The 17,530-nt window shown below is 33.2% G+C and overlaps 15 non-coding genes across 15 annotated transcripts; all 15 read right to left on the reverse strand.

Annotated features, from left to right (window-relative positions):
- Positions 1–439: 439 nt before the first annotated feature.
- TRNAR-UCU (transfer RNA arginine (anticodon UCU)) lies at positions 440–525 on the reverse strand. The gene is given in 2 exon segments: positions 440–475; positions 489–525. It is a non-coding gene; the product is annotated as a tRNA-Arg (tRNA).
- A 763-nt stretch (positions 526–1,288) lies between these two features.
- Positions 1,289–1,374, reverse strand: TRNAR-UCU (transfer RNA arginine (anticodon UCU)). Its single transcript is given in 2 exon segments — positions 1,289–1,324; positions 1,338–1,374. It is a non-coding gene; the product is annotated as a tRNA-Arg (tRNA).
- Positions 1,375–2,140: 766 nt separating this feature from the next.
- TRNAR-UCU (transfer RNA arginine (anticodon UCU)) lies at positions 2,141–2,226 on the reverse strand. Its single transcript is given in 2 exon segments — positions 2,141–2,176; positions 2,190–2,226. It is a non-coding gene; the product is annotated as a tRNA-Arg (tRNA).
- A 1,612-nt stretch (positions 2,227–3,838) lies between these two features.
- TRNAR-UCU (transfer RNA arginine (anticodon UCU)) lies at positions 3,839–3,924 on the reverse strand. The gene is given in 2 exon segments: positions 3,839–3,874; positions 3,888–3,924. It is a non-coding gene; the product is annotated as a tRNA-Arg (tRNA).
- A 1,151-nt stretch (positions 3,925–5,075) lies between these two features.
- TRNAR-UCU (transfer RNA arginine (anticodon UCU)) lies at positions 5,076–5,161 on the reverse strand. The gene is given in 2 exon segments: positions 5,076–5,111; positions 5,125–5,161. It is a non-coding gene; the product is annotated as a tRNA-Arg (tRNA).
- A 765-nt stretch (positions 5,162–5,926) lies between these two features.
- On the reverse strand, positions 5,927–6,012 carry TRNAR-UCU (transfer RNA arginine (anticodon UCU)). Its single transcript is given in 2 exon segments — positions 5,927–5,962; positions 5,976–6,012. It is a non-coding gene; the product is annotated as a tRNA-Arg (tRNA).
- A 764-nt stretch (positions 6,013–6,776) lies between these two features.
- Positions 6,777–6,862, reverse strand: TRNAR-UCU (transfer RNA arginine (anticodon UCU)). Its single transcript is given in 2 exon segments — positions 6,777–6,812; positions 6,826–6,862. It is a non-coding gene; the product is annotated as a tRNA-Arg (tRNA).
- A 1,613-nt stretch (positions 6,863–8,475) lies between these two features.
- On the reverse strand, positions 8,476–8,561 carry TRNAR-UCU (transfer RNA arginine (anticodon UCU)). The gene is given in 2 exon segments: positions 8,476–8,511; positions 8,525–8,561. It is a non-coding gene; the product is annotated as a tRNA-Arg (tRNA).
- Positions 8,562–10,175: 1,614 nt separating this feature from the next.
- Positions 10,176–10,261, reverse strand: TRNAR-UCU (transfer RNA arginine (anticodon UCU)). The gene is given in 2 exon segments: positions 10,176–10,211; positions 10,225–10,261. It is a non-coding gene; the product is annotated as a tRNA-Arg (tRNA).
- Positions 10,262–11,873: 1,612 nt separating this feature from the next.
- Positions 11,874–11,959, reverse strand: TRNAR-UCU (transfer RNA arginine (anticodon UCU)). The gene is given in 2 exon segments: positions 11,874–11,909; positions 11,923–11,959. It is a non-coding gene; the product is annotated as a tRNA-Arg (tRNA).
- Positions 11,960–12,800: 841 nt separating this feature from the next.
- On the reverse strand, positions 12,801–12,886 carry TRNAR-UCU (transfer RNA arginine (anticodon UCU)). The gene is given in 2 exon segments: positions 12,801–12,836; positions 12,850–12,886. It is a non-coding gene; the product is annotated as a tRNA-Arg (tRNA).
- Positions 12,887–13,651: 765 nt separating this feature from the next.
- On the reverse strand, positions 13,652–13,737 carry TRNAR-UCU (transfer RNA arginine (anticodon UCU)). The gene is given in 2 exon segments: positions 13,652–13,687; positions 13,701–13,737. It is a non-coding gene; the product is annotated as a tRNA-Arg (tRNA).
- A 1,932-nt stretch (positions 13,738–15,669) lies between these two features.
- TRNAR-UCU (transfer RNA arginine (anticodon UCU)) lies at positions 15,670–15,755 on the reverse strand. Its single transcript is given in 2 exon segments — positions 15,670–15,705; positions 15,719–15,755. It is a non-coding gene; the product is annotated as a tRNA-Arg (tRNA).
- A 762-nt stretch (positions 15,756–16,517) lies between these two features.
- On the reverse strand, positions 16,518–16,603 carry TRNAR-UCU (transfer RNA arginine (anticodon UCU)). Its single transcript is given in 2 exon segments — positions 16,518–16,553; positions 16,567–16,603. It is a non-coding gene; the product is annotated as a tRNA-Arg (tRNA).
- A 764-nt stretch (positions 16,604–17,367) lies between these two features.
- TRNAR-UCU (transfer RNA arginine (anticodon UCU)) lies at positions 17,368–17,453 on the reverse strand. Its single transcript is given in 2 exon segments — positions 17,368–17,403; positions 17,417–17,453. It is a non-coding gene; the product is annotated as a tRNA-Arg (tRNA).
- Positions 17,454–17,530: the final 77 nt, after the last annotated feature.

Below are 17,530 nucleotides of genomic sequence, written 5' to 3' on the forward strand. Positions count from 1 at the left end.
TGGTACAACTTACTGCCAATAGTGACAAAAGAAGGCCATACAGACATGTTAAGTGGTCTTTGGTAGAAAGCTCTGTACTTTTTTTTTCTTAACTAATAAAAAGTTTCTGGAATTTGGGCAAGATGTTTCTGATTTGCACCTAACGATATGAGCTGACATCCATGGTTTAAGGGGAACAGCTCTTTGAGTCCTTTAATATAAATGGAGAATCAAAGTGTACTGTGATACATTAAGCTCAGGTTTCCATCATTATTAATTTAAATGTAATTGTTGGTAATATTTATTCAACTTTCTTAACTTCTTATTCTAAGATCCTTTCTGAATGCATCTAGTTAACCACCTATGTTAGAGATTTGTTAAGATTGTTTTTCATGTTGTAGTTGTAGTATTGAAGGAGTATTACTTACAAAGGTTTGACTGCTTTGTTAGCAAAACACAACGACTCTGGTGGGACTCGAACCCACAACCTTTGAATGCCTTCAATACACTAGAAGTCCAATGCGCTATCCATTGCGCCACAGAGTCTCATCTGCTTGTATATAGAAGGGAAACGAAAAAAAATAGCTAGAGCGATAAACAGTCAAAATGTAATATACTCTTTTACGCCACTGGCAATTAAAAAAAAAAAAAAAAATCTCTTTTTAAAAAAAATTCAAAGGTTATGCAGTGTTTTTGGATTGATCAGAAAATGGAAAATGTGTGAAATGTTTAAGCTGACAAAGATATTAAAACTGTCAAAAGTTTCTGAAGTGTTCTTTGGTGGACGAATCAGAAATTTTGACTTCTTTTTATATGTTGAGATTTCCATTTAACAACATAAATTACAACATTTTCATCCCTTTCCTTTTCCTGGTACAACTTACTGCCAATAGTGACAAAAGAAGGCCATACAGACATGTTAAGTGGTCTTTGGTAGAAAGCTCTGTACTTTTTTTTTCTTAACTAATAAAAAGTTTCTGGAATTTGGGCAAGATGTTTCTGATTTGCACCTAACGATATGAGCTGACATCCATGGTTTAAAGGGAACAGCTCTTTGAGTCCTTTAATATAAATGGAGAATCAAAGTGTACTGTGATACATTAAGCTCAGGTTTCCATCATTATTAATTTAAATGTAATTGTTGGTAATATTTATTCAACTTTCTTAACTTCTTATTCCAAGATCCCTTCTGAATGCATCTAGTTAACCACCTATGTTAGAGATTTGTTAAGATTGTTTTCATGTTGTAGTTGTAGTATTGAAGGAGTATTTCTTACAAAGGTTTGACTGCTTTGTTAGCAAAAAACAACGACTCTGGTGGGACTCGAACCCACAACCTTTGAATGCCTTCAATACACTAGAAGTCCAATGCGCTATCCATTGCGCCACAGAGCCTCACCTGCTTGTATATAGAAGGTCAACGAAAAAAAATAGCTAGAGTGATACACAGTCAAAATGTAATATACTCTTTTACGCCACTGGCAATTAAAAGAAAAAAAAAAAGATCTCTTTTTAAAAAAAAATTCAAAGGTTATGCAGTGTTTTTGGATTGATCAGAAAATGGAAAATGTGTTAAATGTTTAAGCTGACAAAGATATTAAAACTGTCAAAAGTTTCTGAAGTGTTCTTTGGTGGACGAATCAGAAATTTTGACTTCTTTTTATATGTTGAGATTTCCATTTAACAACATAAATTACAACATTTTCATCCCTTTCCTTTTCCTGGTACAACTTACTGCCAATAGTGACAAAAGAAGGCCATACAGACATGTTAAGTGGTCTTTGGTAGAAAGCTCTGTACTTTTTTTTTCTTAACTAATAAAAAGTTTCTGGAATTTGGGCAAGATGTTTCTGATTTGCACCTAACGATATGAGCTGACATCCATGGTTTAAGGGGAACAGCTCTTTGAGTCCTTTAATATAAATGGAGAATCAAAGTGTAATGTGATACATTAAGCTCAGGTTTCCATCATTATTAATTTAAATGTAATTGTTGGTAATATTTATTCAACTTTCTTAACTTCTTATTCTAAGATCCCTTCTAAATGCATCTAGTTAACCACCTATGTTAGAGATTTGTTAAGATTGTTTTTCATGTTGTAGTTGTAGTATTGAAGGAGTATTTCTTACAAAGGTTTGACTGCTTTGTTAGCAAAACACAACGACTCTGGTGGGACTCGAACCCACAACCTTTGAATGCCTTCAATACACTAGAAGTCCAATGCGCTATCCATTGCGCCACAGAGGCTCATCTGTTTGTATATAGAAGGTCAACGAAAAAAAATAGCTAGAGCGATAAACAGTCAAAATGTAATATACTCTTTTACGCCACTGGCAATTAAAAAAAAAAAAAAAGATCTCTTTTTAAAAAAAATTCAAAGGTTATGCAGTGTTTTTGGATTGATCAGAAAATGGAAAATGTGTTAAATGTTTAAGCTGACAAAGATATTAAAACTGTCAAAAGTTTCTGAAGTGTTCTTTGGTGGACGAATCAGAAATTTTGACTTATTTTTATATGTTGAGATTTCCATTTAACAACATAAATTACAACATTTTCATCCCTTTCCTTTTCCTGGTACAACTTACTGCCAATAGTGACAAAAGAAGGCCATACAGACATGTTAAGTAGTCTTTGGTAGAAAGCTCTGTACTTTTTTTTTCTTAACTAATAAAAAGTTTCTGGAATTTGGGCAAGATGTTTCTGATTTGCACCTAACGATATGAGCTGACATCCATGGTTTAAGGGGAACAGCTCTTTGAGTCCTTTAATATAAATGGAGAATCAAAGTGTACTGTGATACATTAAGCTCAGGTTTCCATCATTATTAATTTAAATGTAATTGTTGGTAATATTTATTCAACTTTCTTAACTTCTTATTCTAAGATCCCTTCTGAATGCATCTAGTTAACCACCTATGTTAGAGATTTGTTAAGATTGTTTTTCATGTTGTAGTTGTAGTATTGAAGGAGTATTACTTACAAAGGTTTGACTGCTTTGTTAGCAAAACACAACGACTCTGGTGGGACTCGAACCCACAACCTTTGAATGCCTTCAATACACTAGAAGTCCAATGCGCTATCCATTGCGCCGCAGAGCCTCATCTGCTTGTATATAGAAGGTCAACGAAAAAAAATAGCTAGAGCGATAAACAGTCAAAATGTAATATACTCTTTTACGCCACTGGCAATTAAAAAAAAAAAAATAATCTCTTTTTAAAAAAAATTCAAAGGTTATGCAGTGTTTTTGGATTGATCAGAAAATGGAAAATGTGTTAAATGTTTAAGCTGACAAAGATATTAAAACTGTCAAAAGTTTCTGAAGTGTTCTTTGGTGGACGAATCAGAAATTTTGACTTCTTTTTATATGTTGAGATTTCCATTTAACAACATAAATTACAACATTTTCATCCCTTTCCTTTTCCTGGTACAACTTACTGCCAATAGTGACAAAAGAAGGCCATACAGACATGTTAAGTGGTCTTTGGTAGAAAGCTCTGTACTTTTTTTTTCTTAACTAATAAAAAGTTTCTGGAATTTGGGCAAGATGTTTCTGATTTGCACCTAACGATATGAGCTGACATCCATGGTTTAAAGGGAACAGCTCTTTGAGTCCTTTAATATAAATGGAGAATCAAAGTGTACTGTGATACATTAAGCTCAGGTTTCCATCATTATTAATTTAAATGTAATTGTTGGTAATATTTATTCAACTTTCTTAACTTCTTATTCTAAGATCCCTTCTGAATGCATCTAGTTAACCACCTATGTTAGAGATTTGTTAAGATTGTTTTCATGTTGTAGTTGTAGTATTGAAGGAGTATTTCTTACAAAGGTTTGACTGCTTTGTTAGCAAAAAACAACGACTCTGGTGGGACTCGAACCCACAACCTTTGAATGCCTTCAATACACTAGAAGTCCAATGCGCTATCCATTGCGCCACAGAGCCTCATCTGCTTGTATATAGAAGGTCAACGAAAAAAAATAGCTAGAGTGATACACAGTCAAAATGTAATATACTCTTTTACGCCACTGGCAATTAAAAGAAAAAAAAAAGATCTCTTTTTAAAAAAAAATTCAAAGGTTATGCAGTGTTTTTGGATTGATCAGAAAATGGAAAATGTGTTAAATGTTTAAGCTGACAAAGATATTAAAACTGTCAAAAGTTTCTGAAGTGTTCTTTGGTGGACGAATCAGAAATTTTGACTTCTTTTTATATGTTGAGATTTCCATTTAACAACATAAATTACAACATTTTCATCCCTTTCCTTTTCCTGGTACAACTTACTGCCAATAGTGACAAAAGAAGGCCATACAGACATGTTAAGTGGTCTTTGGTAGAAAGCTCTGTACTTTTTTTTTCTTAACTAATAAAAAGTTTCTGGAATTTGGGCAAGATGTTTCTGATTTGCACCTAACGATATGAGCTGACATCCATGGTTTAAGGGGAACAGCTCTTTGAGTCCTTTAATATAAATGGAGAATCAAAGTGTAATGTGATACATTAAGCTCAGGTTTCCATCATTATTAATTTAAATGTAATTGTTGGTAATATTTATTCAACTTTCTTAACTTCTTATTCTAAGATCCCTTCTAAATGCATCTAGTTAACCACCTATGTTAGAGATTTGTTAAGATTGTTTTTCATGTTGTAGTTGTAGTATTGAAGGAGTATTTCTTACAAAGGTTTGACTGCTTTGTTAGCAAAACACAAGTGGTCTTTGGTAGAAAGCTCTGTACTTTTTTTTTCTTAACTAATAAAAAGTTTCTGGAATTTGGGCAAGATGTTTCTGATTTGCACCTAACGATATGAGCTGACATCCATGGTTTAAGGGGAACAGCTCTTTGAGTCCTTTAATATAAATGGAGAATCAAAGTGTACTGTGATACATTAAGCTCAGGTTTCCATCATTATTAATTTAAATGTAATTGTTGGTAATATTTAATCAACTTTCTTAACTTCTTATTCTAAGATCCCTTCTGAATGCATCTAGTTAACCACCTATGTTAGAGATTTGTTAAGATTGTTTTCATGTTGTAGTTGTAGTATTGAAGGAGTATTTCTTACAAAGGTTTGACTGCTTTGTTAGCAAAAAACAACGACTCTGGTGGGACTCGAACCCACAACCTTTGAATGCCTTCAATACACTAGAAGTCCAATGCGCTATCCATTGTGCCACAGAGCCTCACCTGCTTGTATATAGAAGGTCAACGAAAAAAAATAGCTAGAGTGATACACAGTCAAAATGTAATATACTCTTTTACGCCACTGGCAATTAAAAGAAAAAAAAAAGATCTCTTTTTAAAAAAAAATTCAAAGGTTATGCAGTGTTTTTGGATTGATCAGAAAATGGAAAATGTGTTAAATGTTTAAGCTGACAAAGATATTAAAACTGTCAAAAGTTTCTGAAGTGTTCTTTGGTGGACGAATCAGAAATTTTGACTTCTTTTTATATGTTGAGATTTCCATTTAACAACATAAATTACAACATTTTCATCCCTTTCCTTTTCCTGGTACAACTTACTGCCAATAGTGACAAAAGAAGGCCATACAGACATGTTAAGTGGTCTTTGGTAGAAAGCTCTGTACTTTTTTTTTCTTAACTAATAAAAAGTTTCTGGAATTTGGGCAAGATGTTTCTGATTTGCACCTAACGATATGAGCTGACATCCATGGTTTAAAGGGAACAGCTCTTTGAGTCCTTTAATATAAATGGAGAATCAAAGTGTAATGTGATACATTAAGCTCAGGTTTCCATCATTATTAATTTAAATGTAATTGTTGGTAATATTTATTCAACTTTCTTAACTTCTTATTCTAAGATCCCTTCTAAATGCATCTAGTTAACCACCTATGTTAGAGATTTGTTAAGATTGTTTTTCATGTTGTAGTTGTAGTATTGAAGGAGTATTTCTTACAAAGGTTTGACTGCTTTGTTAGCAAAACACAACGACTCTGGTGGGACTCGAACCCACAACCTTTGAATGCCTTCAATACACTAGAAGTCCAATGCGCTATCCATTGCGCCACAGAGCCTCATCTGCTTGTATATAGAAGGTCAACGAAAAAAAATAGCTAGAGCGATAAACAGTCAAAATGTAATATACTCTTTTACGCCACTGGCAATTAAAAAAAAAAAACAAGATCTCTTTTTAAAAAAAATTCAAAGGTTATGCAGTGTTTTTGGATTGATCAGAAAATGGAAAATGTGTTAAATGTTTAAGCTGACAAAGATATTAAAACTGTCAAAAGTTTCTGAAGTGTTCTTTGGTGGACGAATCAGAAATTTTGACTTATTTTTATATGTTGAGATTTCCATTTAACAACATAAATTACAACATTTTCATCCCTTTCCTTTTCCTGGTACAACTTACTGCCAATAGTGACAAAAGAAGGCCATACAGACATGTTAAGTAGTCTTTGGTAGAAAGCTCTGTACTTTTTTTTTCTTAACTAATAAAAAGTTTCTGGAATTTGGGCAAGATGTTTCTGATTTGCACCTAACGATATGAGCTGACATCCATGGTTTAAGGGGAACAGCTCTTTGAGTCCTTTAATATAAATGGAGAATCAAAGTGTACTGTGATACATTAAGCTCAGGTTTCCATCATTATTAATTTAAATGTAATTGTTGGTAATATTCATTCAACTTTCTTAACTTCTTATTCTAAGATCCCTTCTGAATGCATCTAGTTAACCACCTATGTTAGAGATTTGTTAAGATTGTTTTTCATGTTGTAGTTGTAGTATTGAAGGAGTATTACTTACAAAGGTTTGACTGCTTTGTTAGCAAAACACAACGACTCTGGTGGGACTCGAACCCACAACCTTTGAATGCCTTCAATACACTAGAAGTCCAATGCGCTATCCATTGCGCCACAGAGCCTCACCTGCTTGTTTATAGAAGGTCAACGAAAAAAAATAGCTAGAGTGATACACAGTCAAAATGTAATATACTCTTTTACGCCACTGGCAATTAAAAGAAAAAAAAAAGATCTCTTTTTAAAAAAAAATTCAAAGGTTATGCAGTGTTTTTGGATTGATCAGAAAATGGAAAATGTGTTAAATGTTTAAGCTGACAAAGATATTAAAACTGTCAAAAGTTTCTGAAGTGTTCTTTGGTGGACGAATCAGACATTTTGACTTCTTTTTATATGTTGAGATTTCCATTTAACAACATAAATTACAACATTTTCATCCCTTTCCTTTTCCTGGTACAACTTACTGCCAATAGTGACAAAAGAAGGCCATACAGACATGTTAAGTGGTCTTTGGTAGAAAGCTCTGTACTTTTTTTTTCTTAACTAATAAAAAGTTTCTGGAATTGGGCAAGATGTTTCTGATTTGCACCTAACGATATGAGCTGACATCCATGGTTTAAGGGGAACAGCTCTTTGAGTCCTTTAATATAAATGGAGAATCAAAGTGTACTGTGATACATTAAGCTCAGGTTTCCATCATTATTAATTTAAATGTAATTGTTGGTAATATTTATTCAACTTTCTTAACTTCTTATTCTAAGATCCCTTCTGAATGCATCTAGTTAACCACCTATGTTATAGATTTGTTAAGATTGTTTTTCATGTTGTAGTTGTAGTATTGAAGGAGTATTTCTAACAAAGGTTTGTCTGCTTTGTTAGCAAAACACAACGACTCTGTTGGGACTCGAACCCACAACCTTTTAATGCCTTCAATACGCAAGAAGTCCAATGCGCTATCCATTGCGCCACAGAGCCTCATCTGCTTGTATATAGAAGGTCAACGAAAAAAAATAGCTAGAGCGATAAACAGTCAAAATGTAATATACTCTTTTACGCCACTGGCAATTAAAAAAAAAAAAAAGATCTCTTTTTAAAAAAAATTCAAAGGTTATGCAGTGTTTTTGGATTGATCAGAAAATGGAAAATGTGTTAAATGTTTAAGCTGACAAAGATATTAAAACTGTCAAAAGTTTCTGAAGTGTTCTTTGGTGGACGAATCAGAAATTTTGACTTCTTTTTATATGTTGAGATTTCCATTTAACAACATAAATTACAACATTTTCATCCCTTTCCTTTTCCTGGTACAACTTACTGCCAATAGTGACAAAAGAAGGCCATACAGACATGTTAAGTGGTCTTTGGTAGAAAGCTCTGTACTTTTTTTTTCTTAACTAATAAAAAGTTTCTGGAATTTGGGCAAGATGTTTCTGATTTGCACCTAACGATATGAGCTGACATCCATGGTTTAAGGGGAACAGCTCTTTGAGTCCTTTAATATAAATGGAGAATCAAAGTGTACTGTGATACATTAAGCTCAGGTTTCCATCATTATTAATTTAAATGTAATTGTTGGTAATATTTATTCAACTTTCTTAACTTCTTATTCTAAGATCCATTCTGAATGCATCTAGTTAACTACCTATGTTAGAGATTTGTTAAGATTGTTTTTCATGTTGTAGTTGTAGTATTGAAGGAGTATTTCTTACAAAGGTTTGACTGCTTTGTTAGCAAAACACAACGACTCTGGTGGGACTCGAACCCACAACCTTTGAATGCCTTCAATACACTAGAAGTCCAATGCGCTATCCATTGCGCCACAGAGCCTCATCGGCTTGTATCTAGAAGGTCATCGAAAACAAATAGCTAGAGTGATACACAGTCAAAATGTAATATACTCTTTTACGCCACTGGCAATTAAAAGAAAAAAAAAAGATCTCTTTTTTAAATAAAAATTAAAAGGTTATGCAGTGTTTTTGGATTGATCAGAAAATGGAAAATGTGTTAAATGTTTAAGTGTACAAAGATATTAAAACTGTCAAAAGTTTCTGAAGTGTTCTTTGGTGGACGAATCAGACATTTTGACTTCTTTTTATATGTTGAGATTTCCATTTAACAACATAAATTACAACATTTTCATCCCTTTCCTTTTCCTGGTACAACTTACTGCCAATAGTGACAAAAGAAGGCCATACAGACATGTTAAGTGGTCTTTGGTAGAAAGCTCTGTACTTTTTTTTTCTTAACTAATAAAAAGTTTCTGGAATTTGGGCAAGATGTTTCTGATTTGCACCTAACGATATGAGCTGACATCCATGGTTTAAGGGGAACAGCTCTTTGAGTCCTTTAATATAAATGGAGAATCAAAGTGTAATGTGATACATTAAGCTCAGGTTTCCATCATTATTAATTTAAATGTAATTGTTGGTAATATTTATTCAACTTTCTTAACTTCTTATTCTAAGATCCCTTCTGAATGCATCTAGTTAACCACCTATGTTAGAGATTTGTTAAGATTGTTTTTCATGTTGTAGTTGTAGTATTGAAGGAGTATTTCTAACAAAGGTTTGTCTGCTTTGTTAGCAAAACACAACGACTCTGTTGGGACTCGAACCCACAACCTTTTAATGCCTTCAATACGCAAGAAATCCAATGCGCTATCCATTGCGCCACAGAGCCTCATCTGCTTGTATATAGAAGGTCAACGAAAAAAAATAGCTAGAGCGATAAACAGTCAAAATGTAATATACTCTTTTACGCCACTGGCAATTAAAAAAAAAAAAAGATCTCTTTTTAAAAAAAATTCAAAGGTTATGCAGTGTTTTTGGATTGATCAGAAAATGGAAAATGTGTTAAATGTTTAAGCTGACAAAGATATTAAAACTGTCAAAAGTTTCTGAAGTGTTCTTTGGTGGACGAATCAGAAATTTTGACTTCTTTTTATATGTTGAGATTTCCATTTAACAACATAAATTACAACATTTTCATCCCTTTCCTTTTCCTGGTACAACTTACTGCCAATAGTGACAAAAGAAGGCCATACAGACATGTTAAGTGATCTTTGGTAGAAAGCTCTGTACTTTTTTTTTCTTAACTAATAAAAAGTTTCTGGAATTTGGGCAAGATGTTTCTGATTTGCACCTAACGATATGAGCTGACATCCATGGTTTAAGGGGAACAGCTCTTTGAGTCCTTTAATATAAATGGAGAATCAAAGTGTACTGTGATACATTAAGCTCAGGTTTCCATCATTATTAATTTAAATGTAATTGTTGGTAATATTTATTCAACTTTCTTAACTTCTTATTCTAAGATCCATTCTGAATGCATCTAGTTAACTACCTATGTTAGAGATTTGTTAAGATTGTTTTTCATGTTGTAGTTGTAGTATTGAAGGAGTATTTCTTACAAAAGTTTGACTGCTTTGTTAGCAAAACACAACGACTCTGGTGGGACTCGAACCCACAACCTTTGAATGCCTTCAATACACTAGAAGTCCAATGCGCTATCCATTGCGCCACAGAGCCTCATCGGCTTGTATCTAGAAGGTCATAGAAAACAAATAGCTAGAGTGATACACAGTCAAAATGTAATATACTCTTTTACGCCACTGGCAATTAAAAGAAAAAAAAAAAGATCTCTTTTTTAAAAAAAAATTAAAAGGTTATGCAGTGTTTTTGGATTGATCAGAAAATGGAAAATGTGTTAAATGTTTAAGTGTACAAAGATATTAAAACTGTCAAAAGTTTCTGAAGTGTTCTTTGGTGGACGAATCAGACATTTTGACTTCTTTTTATATGTTGAGATTTCCATTTAACAACATAAATTACAACATTTTCATCCCTTTCCTTTTCCTGGTACAACTTACTGCCAATAGTGACAAAAGAAGGCCATACAGACATGTTAAGTGGTCTTTGGTAGAAAGCTCTGTACTTTTTTTTTCTTAACTAATAAAAAGTTTCTGGAATTTGGGCAAGATGTTTCTGATTTGCACCTAACGATATGAGATGACATCCATGGTTTAAGGGGAACAGCTCTTTGAGTCCTTTAATATAAATGGAGAATCAAAGTGTAATGTGATACATTAAGCTCAGGTTTCCATCATTATTAATTTAAATGTAATTGTTGGTAATATTTATTCAACTTTCTTAACTTCTTATTCTAAGATCCATTCTGAATGCATCTAGTTAACCACCTATGTTAGAGATTTGTTAAGATTGTTTTTCATGTTGTAGTTGTAGTATTGAAGGTTCTTACAAAGCTTTGACTGCTTTGTTAGCAAAACACAACGACTCTGGTGGGACTCGAACCCACAACCTTTGAATGCCTTCAATACACTAGAAGTCCAATGCGCTATCCATTGCGCCACAGAGACTTATCTGCTTGTATATAGAAGGTCAACGAAAAAAAATAGCTAGAGCGATAAACAGTCAAAATGTAATATACTCTTTTACGCCACTGGCAATAAAAAAAAAAAAAAAGATCTCTTTTTAAAAAAAAATTCAAAGGTTATGCAGTGTTTTTGGATTGATCAGAAAATGGAAAATGTGTTAAATGTTTAAGCTGACAAAGATATTAAAACTGTCAAAAGTTTCTGAAGTGTTCTTTGGTGGACGAATCAGACATTTTGACTTCTTTTTATATGTTGAGATTTCCATTTAACAACATAAATTACAACATTTTCATCCCTTTCCTTTTCCTGGTACAACTTACTGCCAATAGTGACAAAAGAAGGCCATACAGACATGTTAAGTGGTCTTTGGTAGAAAGCTCTGTACTTTTTTTTTCTTAACTAATAAAAAGTTTCTGGAATTTGGGCAAGATGTTTCTGATTTGCACCTAACGATATGAGCTGACATCCATGGTTTAAGGGGAACAGCTCTTTGAGTCCTTTAATATAAATGGAGAATCAAAGTGTACTGTGATACATTAAGCTCAGGTTTCCATCATTATTAATTTAAATGTAATTGTTGGTAATATTTATTCAACTTTCTTAACTTCTTATTCTAAGATCCCTTCTGAATGCATCTAGTTAACTACCTATGTTAGAGATTTGTTAAGATTGTTTTTCATGTTGTAGTTGTAGTATTGAAGGAGTATTTCTTACAAAGGTTTGACTGCTTTGTTAGCAAAACACAACGACTCTGGTGGGACTCGAACCCACAACCTTTGAATGCCTTCAATACACTAGAAGTCCAATGCGCTATCCATTGCGCCACAGAGCCTCACCTGCTTGTATATAGAAGGTGAACGAAATAAAATAGCTAGAGTGATACACAGTCAAAATGTAATATACTCTTTTACGCCACTGGCAATTAAAAGAAAAAAAAAAGATCTCTTTTTAAAAAAAAATTCAAAGGTTATGCAGTGTTTTTGGATTGATCAGAAAATGGAAAATGTGTTAAATGTTTAACCCCTTAAGGACACATGACATGTGTGACATGTCATGATTCCCTTTTATTCCAGAAGTTTGGTCCTTAAGGGGTTAAGCTGACAAAGATATTAAAACTGTCAAAAGTTTCTGAAGTGTTCTTTGGTGGACGAATCAGAAATTTTGACTTATTTTTATATGTTGAGATTTCCATTTAACAACATAAATTACAACATTTTCATCCCTTTCCTTTTCCTGGTACAACTTACTGCCAATAGTGACAAAAGAAGGCCATACAGACATGTTAAGTGGTCTTTGGTAGAAAGCTCTGTACTTTTTTTTTCTTAACTAATAAAAAGTTTCTGGAATTTGGGCAAGATGTTTCTGATTTGCACCTAACGATATGAGCTGACATCCATGGTTTAAGGGGAACAGCTCTTTGAGTCCTTTAATATAAATGGAGAATCAAAGTGTACTGTGATACATTAAGCTCAGGTTTCCATCATTATTAATTTAAATGTAATTGTTGGTAATATTTATTCAACTTTCTTAACTTCTTATTCTAAGATCCCTTCTGAATGCATCTAGTTAACCACCTATGTTAGAGATTTGTTAAGATTGTTTTTCATGTTGTAGTTGTAGTATTGAAGGAGTATTACTTACAAAGGTTTGACTGCTTTGTTAGCAAAACACAACGACTCTGGTGGGACTCGAACCCACAACCTTTGAATGCCTTCAATACACTAGAAGTCCAATGCGCTATCCATTGCGCCACAGAGCCTCATCTGCTTGTATATAGAAGGTCAACGAAAAAAAATAGCTAGAGCGATAAACAGTCAAAATGTAATATACTCTTTTACGCCACTGGCAATTAAAAAAAAAAAAAAAAGATCTCTTTTTAAAAAAAATTCAAAGGTTATGCAGTGTTTTTGGATTGATCAGAAAATGGAAAATGTGTTAAATGTTTAAGCTGACAAAGATATTAAAACTGTCAAAAGTTTCTGAAGTGTTCTTTGGTGGACGAATCAGAAATTTTGACTTATTTTTATATGTTGAGATTTCCATTTAACAACATAAATTACAACATTTTCATCCCTTTCCTTTTCCTGGTACAACTTACTGCCAATAGTGACAAAAGAAGGCCATACAGACATGTTAAGTGGTCTTTGGTAGAAAGCTCTGTACTTTTTTTTTCTTAACTAATAAAAAGTTTCTGGAATTTGGGCAAGATGTTTCTGATTTGCACCTAACGATATGAGCTGACATCCATGGTTTAAGGGGAACAGCTCTTTGAGTCCTTTAATATAAATGGAGAATCAAAGTGTAATGTGATACATTAAGCTCAGGTTTCCATCATTATTAATTTAAATGTAATTGTTGGTAATATTTATTCAACTTTCTTAACTTCTTATTCTAAGATCCCTTCTGAATGCATCTAGTTAACCACCTATGTTAGAGATTTGTTAAGATTGTTTTTCATGTTGTAGTTGTAGTATTGAAGGAGTATTTCTTACAAAGGTTTGACTGCTTTGTTAGCAAAACACAACGACTCTGGTGGGACTCGAACCCACAACCTTTGAATGCCTTCAATACACTAGAAGTCCAATGCGCTATCCATTGCGCCACAGAGCCTCATCTGCTTGTATATAGAAGGTCAACGAAAAAAAAATAGCTAGAGCGATAAACAGTCAAAATGTAATATACTCTTTTACGCCACTGGCAATTAAAAAAAAAAAAAAAAGATCTCTTTTTAAAAAAAATTCAAAGGTTATGCAGTGTTTTTGGATTGATCAGAAAATGGAAAATGTGTTAAATGTTTAAGCTGACAAAGATATTAAAACTGTCAAAAGTTTCTGAAGTGTTCTTTGGTGGACGAATCAGAAATTTTGACTTATTTTTATATGTTGAGATTTCCATTTAACAACATAAATTACAACATTTTCATCCCTTTCCTTTTCCTGGTACAACTTACTGCCAATAGTGACAAAAGAAGGCCATACAGACATGTTAAGTGATCTTTGGTAGAAAGCTCTGTACTTTTTTTTTCTTAACTAATAAAAAGTTTCTGGAATTTGGGCAAGATGTTTCTGATTTGCACCTAACGATATGAGCTGACATCCATGGTTTAAGGGGAACAGCTCTTTGAGTCCTTTAATATAAATGGAGAATCAAAGTGTAATGTGATACATTAAGCTCAGGTTTCCATCATTATTAATTTAAATGTAATTGTTGGTAATATTTATTCAACTTTCTTAACTTCTTATTCTAAGATCCCTTCTGAATGCATCTAGTTAACCACCTATGTTAGAGATTTGTTAAGATTGTTTTTCATGTTGTAGTTGTAGTATTGAAGGAGTATTTCTTACAAAGGTTTGACTGCTTTGTTAGCAAAACACAACGACTCTGGTGGGACTCGAACCCACAACCTTTGAATGCCTTCAATACACTAGAAGTGCAATGCGCTATCCATTGCGCCACAGAGCCTCATCTGCTTGTATATAGAAGGTCAACGAAAAAAAATAGCTAGAGCGATAAACAGTCAAAATGTAATATACTCTTTTACGCCACTGGCAATTAAAAAAAAAAAAAAGATCTCTTTTTAAAAAAAATTCAAAGGTTATGCAGTGTTTTTGGATTGATCAGAAAATGGAAAATGTGTTAAATGTTTAAGCTGACAAAGATATTAAAACTGTCAAAAGTTTCTGAAGTGTTCTTTGGTGGACGAATCAGAAATTTTGACTTATTTTTATATGTTGAGATTTCCATTTAACAACATAAATTACAACATTTTCATCCCTTTCCTTTTCCTGGTACAACTTACTGCCAATAGTGACAAAAGAAGGCCATACAGACATGTTAAGTGGTCTTTGGTAGAAAGCTCTGTACTTTTTTTTTCTTAACTAATAAAAAGTTTCTGGAATTTGGGCAAGATGTTTCTGATTTGCACCTAACGATATGAGCTGACATCCATGGTTTAAGGGGAACAGCTCTTTGAGTCCTTTAATATAAATGGAGAATCAAAGTGTAATGTGATACATTAAGCTCAGGTTTCCATCATTATTAATTTAAATGTAATTGTTGGTAATATTTATTCAACTTTCTTAACTTCTTATTCTAAGATCCCTTCTGAATGCATCTAGTTAACCACCTATGTTAGAGATTTGTTAAGATTGTTTTTCATGTTGTAGTTGTAGTATTGAAGGAGTATTTCTTACAAAGGTTTGACTGCTTTGTTAGCAAAACACAACGACTCTGGTGGGACTCGAACCCACAACCTTTGAATGCCTTCAATACACTAGAAGTGCAATGCGCTATCCATTGCGCCACAGAGCCTCACCTGCTTGTATATAGAAGGTCAGCTCAGGTTTCCATCATTATTAATTTAAATGTAATTGTTGGTAATATTTATTCAACTTTCTTAACTTCTTATTCTAAGATCCATTCTGAATGCATCTAGTTAACTACCTATGTTAGAGATTTGTTAAGATTGTTTTTCATGTTGTAGTTGTAGTATTGAAGGAGTATTTCTTACAAAAGTTTGACTGCTTTGTTAGCAAAACACAACGACTCTGGTGGGACTCGAACCCACAACCTTTGAATGCCTTCAATACACTAGAAGTCCAATGCGCTATCCATTGCGCCACAGAGCCTCATCGGCTTGTATCTAGAAGGTCATCGAAAACAAATAGCTAGAGTGATACACAGTCAAAATGTAATATACTCTTTTACGCCACTGGCAATTAAAAGAAAAAAAAAAAGATCTCTTTTTTAAAAAAAAATTAAAAGGTTATGCAGTGTTTTTGGATTGATCAGAAAATGGAAAATGTGTTAAATGTTTAAGCTGACAAAGATATTAAAACTGTCAAAAGTTTCTGAAGTGTTCTTTGGTGGACGAATCAGACATTTTGACTTCTTTTTATATGTTGAGATTTCCATTTAACAACATAAATTACAACATTTTCATCCCTTTCCTTTTCCTGGTACAACTTACTGCCAATAGTGACAAAAGAAGGCCATACAGACATGTTAAGTGGTCTTTGGTAGAAAGCTCTGTACTTTTTTTTTCTTAACTAATAAAAAGTTTCTGGAATTTGGGCAAGATGTTTCTGATTTGCACCTAACGATATGAGATGACATCCATGGTTTAAGGGGAACAGCTCTTTGAGTCCTTTAATATAAATGGAGAATCAAAGTGTAATGTGATACATTAAGCTCAGGTTTCCATCATTATTAATTTAAATGTAATTGTTGGTAATATTTATTCAACTTTCTTAACTTCTTATTCTAAGATCCATTCTGAATGCATCTAGTTAACCACCTATGTTAGAGATTTGTTAAGATTGTTTTTCATGTTGTAGTTGTAGTATTGAAGGTTCTTACAAAGCTTTGACTGCTTTGTTAGCAAAACACAACGACTCTGGTGGGACTCGAACCCACAACCTTTGAATGCCTTCAATACACTAGAAGTCCAATGCGCTATCCATTGCGCCACAGAGCCTTATCTGCTTGTATATAGAAGGTCAACGAAAAAAAATAGCTAGAGCGATAAACAGTCAAAATGTAATATACTCTTTTACGCCACTGGCAATAAAAAAAAAAAAAAAGATCTCTTTTTAAAAAAAAATTCAAAGGTTATGCAGTGTTTTTGGATTGATCAGAAAATGGAAAATGTGTTAAATGTTTAAGCTGACAAAGATATTAAAACTGTCAAAAGTTTCTGAAGTGTTCTTTGGTGGACGAATCAGACATTTTGACTTCTTTTTATATGTTGAGATTTCCATTTAACAACATAAATTACAACATTTTCATCCCTTTCCTTTTCCTGGTACAACTTACTGCCAATAGTGACAAAAGAAGGCCATACAGACATGTTAAGTGGTCTTTGGTAGAAAGCTCTGTACTTTTTTTTTCTTAACTAATAAAAAGTTTCTGGAATTTGGGCAAGATGTTTCTGATTTGCACCTAACGATATGAGCTGACATCCATGGTTTAAGGGGAACAGCTCTTTGAGTCCTTTAATATAAATGGAGAATCAAAGTGTACTGTGATACATTAAGCTCAGGTTTCCATCATTATTAATTTAAATGTAATTGTTGGTAATATTTATTCAACTTTCTTAACTTCTTATTCTAAGATCCCTTCTGAATGCATCTAGTTAACCACCTATGTTAGAGATTTGTTAAGATTGTTTTTCATGTTGTAGTTGTAGTATTGAAGGAGTATTACTTACAAAGGTTTGACTGCTTTGTTAGCAAAACACAACGACTCTGGTGGGACTCGAACCCACAACCTTTGAATGCCTTCAATACACTAGAAGTCCAATGCGCTATCCATTGCGCCACAGAGCCTCATCTGCTTGTATATAGAAGGTCAACGAAAAAAAATAGCTAGAGCGATAAACAGTCAAAATGTAATATACTCTTTT

The sequence above is a fragment of the Pelobates fuscus genome, chromosome 4 (genome assembly GCF_036172605.1).
Source record: "Pelobates fuscus isolate aPelFus1 chromosome 4, aPelFus1.pri, whole genome shotgun sequence".
NCBI lineage: Eukaryota > Metazoa > Chordata > Amphibia > Anura > Pelobatidae > Pelobates > Pelobates fuscus.